The following is a 6,000-nucleotide window of genomic DNA, read 5'->3' on the forward strand; positions in this document are numbered from 1 at the left end:
CAAGTGGGGCAGCAAGAGCTCAGGCAGGTAACTGGTCACCAAAGATGATACATCAATTTCCAACTACACATCTACTGAAAACTGGCAATATGCCAAATACAGAGCCCTGCATCTACATCAAAATAACCCTTTAGCATTCAAAGTGTTAAAATCAGGTGACTTCACCAAAAGAAGAGAATGTTTTTATTGCCCTCTCTGAAGAGCTGTTTCTTATCTCTCCTTTTGAAGAAACTTTCCGAGCAGAATAATGAACCTGCAGCTGTGAATCATTTAACCAGCCCTGATGAGCTTTGTGCAGCCCCACAGAGGGCTCACAGGATTTTTGAGCCAATTCTGAGTGATTAAAATGAAAGCTGTTAAATGGGTTCACTTCAACATCACCCAAAGCACTGCAACACCCTCCAAACCCAGACCAAATGACTTTAGTTTGAAAAACATGGAGATGTAGAAACAGGAATGTGTAAGCCAGAGGAATGGGAATGACATCCCTCCATGGAGGGTTCCTCTCTCTTTGGCTTTAACTGTGTTAAGAAGACACCTGAGAGTCTTCTCATAGGGTGCTCTGCTCCCCAAAACACAGTGCTGAACACACCAGAGGGGTCACCTGAGCTGACACTCAGTTTGGGATTGCTGCTATTGTCAAATAGCCCAGTGCTCACTGTGCAGGAGTTAAGCTTGCCAGTGAAGTAATCATTAGCTAACTGAATAACTATTAAGCTGGTAAAACCAAGTTACTTGGTCTGACATTTTACTGCTACTGTGGACTTTGGTCATTTAAAAAATTTTTTATCCCTGTCTCAGGTACAGGAATTGCTTCTTCTTGATGAGTTTTCCATATAAGAGAAGTGTTAACTCACAGAGTGCAATTGTTTGCACAGAGACTGGTACCGCAGGTGGAGAATGGGCCTGGTCTCTTACACATCAAAATGAGATATCACTCTTTTTTTTTTTTTTCACAGGAGGACAAAATTCAGCTTTCTCAAGTGTAAAATCCTCTTCTGTGGCATCTGCATTGACCCTTTAATGATCCTGAATTTATTTTCATTTTTAATATTCCTCTGTCACTATGCAGACAAGAGTAAGTGGGGTATGTCTTGACATTCACCTCACAGAAACCTGGTGTGAAGCATCTCCCAGGCTGTGTGTGGGCAAGGGGCTGGGCATGGGGGGCTGCCACAGAGATGGGAGAGAGCCTTCAAGCACAGGGACACTGCAGGAGCAAGATGGGACAGAGGGACAGAGGGACCGAGCTGCTGGCAGCTTTTGGGAAGGCTGATGACCCTGAGGGTGGCACATGACACAGGCTGTGTCCTGTCCCAATTCTCACCCAGGAAAGAAGGGTGAGAATCACCAAAGGCCAGGAAGAGCAGAGTATTTTTCAGCTAAAATGTGTCCCACTGAGGTCCTGTCATTGCTGAAGGCCTTATGATTCTTTTTAAGATCTGCATTGCCAACAGGGCTTTATACAGGTACTTCATACACCTGCACTGGCTCAGCTGCTTCACCTCTGCCTGTCTGTGAAATGCAGGAATCAATGTCACCAGTGACATAAATTTTTATTTTTATTTTTATTTTTTATTTTTATTTTTATTTTTATTTTTATTTTTATTTTTATTTTTATTTTTATTTTTATTTTTATTTTATTCCTGGAGGTTTGCTTTGCTGTGTTCGAGAATGTGAGGTGTGGAGAAAGTGCCCCTGCCTCTGCCCACTCAAACACCATAACCGGGACGTGTCCTGTGGGTTTTCCCCCGCACATCCCAGCTCGCTCGGCTGCTCCTGTGCCAAAGGAAATTTTGAGTTCAATGAGCAGGAAAATCCGCCCGGGTCTCATGGCCACGGGGGTGCGGGGAGCCCAGAGTTGAGGTGCCGCCTTCTAATGACCGGTGCCGACCGGGAAGTGCCACAGCAGCGTCGTTAAATGGGGAAAATGAGCCGGGAGAGGGCACGGGGAGATTGGGAACGGCGGCGGGAGCCGGGAGAGGGCACCGGGAGATCGGAAACCGCGGCGAGAGCTCGGGAACGGCGGCGGGAGCCAGCAGGGGACGCTGTGTCACCGCCTCGCCGTCAGCGCGCCCACGCGGTCCCGCAGCGCCCCCTGGCGGCCCGCGGTTCCCGCCCTGCCCGGCCGCGGCGCCCCGAGGGGGGAAAGGCCCCGGGACCGGCGGGACCTGGCCGGAAGGGACAGCGAGGGGTGCCCGTGACCGGGGAGGGCCGCCGGGTTCGTCCTCAACCGCTCACCCAGTGAGCATCCATGCCTCACTGAATGCCGAGTGAACGGGGAGTCTCTCGGAGAATTTGAAAAATCAAATAAAAATGTAATTCAGGGTTTGAGAAACACCGTACAGACTTGGGCACCGGTCTGAGCTTCTCAGTCATAGCTTCAGGAGACAAGAATGTGATATGTGATAAAAATGTGTGCATGTGCCCTCCTGTCTCTGGGGGTACACCTACTATTGCAGTGGCCCCTGGTGCGATAAACTGCATACCCTGCTCGATTGGGATGTGGGACAGTGACATTGCAGGATGTGGCACAGAGACACTGCACCCTGCTCGGTTGGGATGTGGCACCCTGATCATTTGGGATGTGGCACAGGGACACTGCTTGTACTGATGCTGGTGGTCTGGAGCTGTGCTGGTGCCTTGGCAGGGACCCCTTGAGCCTCGGACACAGCAATGCCCAAGGAGTTTGGTGTCTCAGCTGGCAGGACACAGCCAAACAAACGAGACAAGGCACCCTGAGCTGAAGCTGCAGTCACTGCCCCGAGCCCTGGGCTGCACAGATCGGCCAAGGAAGGGCAGCAGTTGTGTCCCCTGACAAACCCCAGCTGGCAGCCTGGCAGGGGGCTGGGGGGGATGCAGAGGAACTGTGCCGGGGCTGTGACTCCCACAGCCACATCAGTAGAAGGTGGAACTGCCCAGACCCTGGCTGAGCCCCAAGTAAGCACAGACCCCCCCAGTTGGAACCACTTCCATGGGGAGGCTGTGGGCAGAGGAGATGTGACTCACAGCACACACTGGGATGGAGAGCTCAGAGCTAATGAACAAATCAAACGCTTGCAAACAAGCCCCTTTGAGTGCCACTGCCACATTCCTGTTGAGCCTCAGGACATTTCAGGATCCACTCCAAAATCCTTCGTTATTCATGTGTCTAAAAATAGCTCTTGACGCCTTGCAGTGGTCAGCCAGAGCAGAGTAGCCAAATACCTCTGATACATTGAACTTAAATCTTCAGACTCTTCCAAAAAAGACCAGGGAGGTGACAGATTTCCGGTGAAACTGAAGCAAATGTTGGGGGTGTCAGTTTTCGTCTTCTGACATAATGTCTCTCCTTTCCAGCTGATAATTTGTGAGTAATAATATTGCACCTAATATACATGAAAGCCCACAGCTAAAAAACACTTGCCCTGGGAAAGTTGAAACAAACAGGTCAATCCCACAGATACTTCTCCCAGTCATTATCCTCTTCCAGAATGTCATCACTGCTCTGAAGGCTGGTTTGAACAACGTGTCATCTTTTTGCTCCATTTCTGCTCATGAGTCAGCATCCTGTCTTTTGTTCACTCTTCTCCTGAGGTAGCAGAATCAGACCATCAATAAACCACTATAAATCATTACTTGTTTCCATAGCTTTCAGGGAAGCAATGGAACCTTTCCTTGGCTGTGTAACTGAGTTCATTGAGCCAGTGTGTGCAGCCAAGCACATGTTTTCTGGAGATGCCCCAGAGCCTCACACAGCAGGTCAGCCTGCTGGGATCAAGCACCTGAGCACCCAGACAGAGCAGCAGGTGTCACAGCCTGAGGCAGTTTTAACCTAATCCTGTAGATCATCATGCACTGAGTACCCCTGGCTGTGAACTGAAGGTTATTTATTGGCTGTGTTGCTGCCTACAACATGTTGCCCACACACTGAAAATTGTGAGTCCAGGTACAGCTGGCTAAGTGAAACTCAAGGACCATTTGCCTTTCCCCGTGTCCTCAAGAACCAGGCTTGGCCATGTTCTGGGACCCTCTTCCTGGGATTAGGGATGTGCTTTGGTGTTTTGCTTCCAGCTGAGGAGAGCTGGCTGCCATCCCAGGGGCTGCTGCTGGGGCTGGAAGGTAACCTGATAATTTTGCTTCAATTGTCAAATTGTCATGCTTCTTTTGAGCAGAATCCCCCTTCAGTCTTGCCCCAGAACATTTATTTCCTGGGAGTTATTTTCAGTCTGTTTTAGCCTTTGCTGTTTGAGTCCTGGCTGTGACTCAGTCACTCTTAGCTGAAACACAGCTTTTCTTTAGTGGATCTCCTGGGCAGCAGTGTCCAAAGTCAGGTACCCAGGACAGGCAGTTTGTGACATCTTCAGCCTAGGGAACTCCTCTGATGTGCTCATGTCTTGGTATTTAGTGTGTGTGTGGAAATGTCAGCTCAATTTTCCGGGTGATCAAGGTGTTTTAGATGAACTAAATTACCTCATTCTTTCCTGTGATAGCAAATGTCTAGCTGTCTGTTAAAACATTTTTTGCCCTCTTTTCCTTGGCAATTTTCACCCTGAACTGCTGGAGATTTCAAAAGTCTGGCATTCAAAATGGAAAGAGCTCTGTTTTTTGTTCCCTGTATGACAATTTTTTTAATGAAGTTGAAAAGCAAGGAAAGCTAGAACTTGGCAGGTGTGTTTAAACAAAGCAAAAATAATTTCAAATCTGAAATTAAGGGTTTCTCTCTTTTTCTGAAAACAGACAGTTTTCTTTAACAGCTGTTCCTGCTATTTCTAGAAACATTAAGTGGAAAACAAACTTCTGCCTCTGGATAAAGAAAGATTCCAACTGTAATTTTTTTTCTGAATTCTTTACCTGCCTGAAACCCAAGCTAGCACACCACAGAGAAGAGCCCCCAGAGGCCCTGGTTGAAAATGAAAGCCTGTTCCCTTCAGCAGACTCTTATTTCAGCACTGTCTGCTGGAGATGATCATGATCTAAAACCACCATGTGGGTGAAGGAAGGGATCCCAGGGGTTCTGCTGCTCCTCTGCTGGGAGCTTTTAACCAGTTTCCCCAAATCCCTGAGATAATTCAGACACAAGGAAGGAGATGACAGAGATAAAAGAAGAGAGTCCGTGATGCCAGTATGACAGCTGTCAGTCACACAAGACTTCCAAAATGTTCTATGGAAAAGGCCAATTTCACAGGAGATCCAGCCAGCAAAAGGATTTGCCAATTGCTATTGGAATATCAAAATGTTTCAGCTTAAAATGCAAGCTAGCACTGTCAATCTGAAATTGAAAAAATCTTGGATGAAAAATATTTTCCAGTAGCAAATTAAGAAGTATACATTTTGCACCATTTTCCTATTGCAGGCAACTTTGTGTTTGCATTGTTTTGTATGAAAATCTCCTCCTGTTGCTGGCACAGGGCTGGCTGGTGCATTTCTGTCACTGGGACATGGACATCAAAGCAGGGGAACAAAAATGAGGCAGTATTTTCTTTGTTTCCATTCCAGCTGTGTGTGCTCAGGCTGCTGCCCAGGGCTCTGGACTCACCTGCAGACTCACATCACCAAGCCCACTGACCTTGGTTCAAAGGTTTCCTCATTTTGATGAGTTCCTGGAGGAAGACCCTTCCCTGTGCCTGGTGCTCACCAGACCATGTTCCTGCTCAGCAGAGCTGTCCCCTGGGAAGCTGCTCCCCCAGGACTGCCTGAGCACCCTGGCTGGGGCTCACCCCATCCTCTCCCAAAGCCTGGACAGTGTTAAAGCTGCTGGATGTACCACAGTGGGGCTTTAGTAGTTTTAAGACATTCAAGCTTGGTTTTAATGCCTTCACGGATGATCCTGACAACCTGTAAGAGTGTGAGTGAGTCTCCTCCTAATTCTTCAGAGAGCACTTGGTAATACAGTGTAAACCACAGAAAAGTCTGGAATGTGAAATATATTTTCACATTTTCTTTCTTTCGTCAGTTCTTTCTTCCCATGTATACAATGGGAAGAAAGAATTGTAAAGCTAGAGGTGGGGTTTTGCTAGG

Source organism: Zonotrichia albicollis, chromosome 14, assembly GCF_047830755.1.
Source record: "Zonotrichia albicollis isolate bZonAlb1 chromosome 14, bZonAlb1.hap1, whole genome shotgun sequence".
NCBI lineage: Eukaryota > Metazoa > Chordata > Aves > Passeriformes > Passerellidae > Zonotrichia > Zonotrichia albicollis.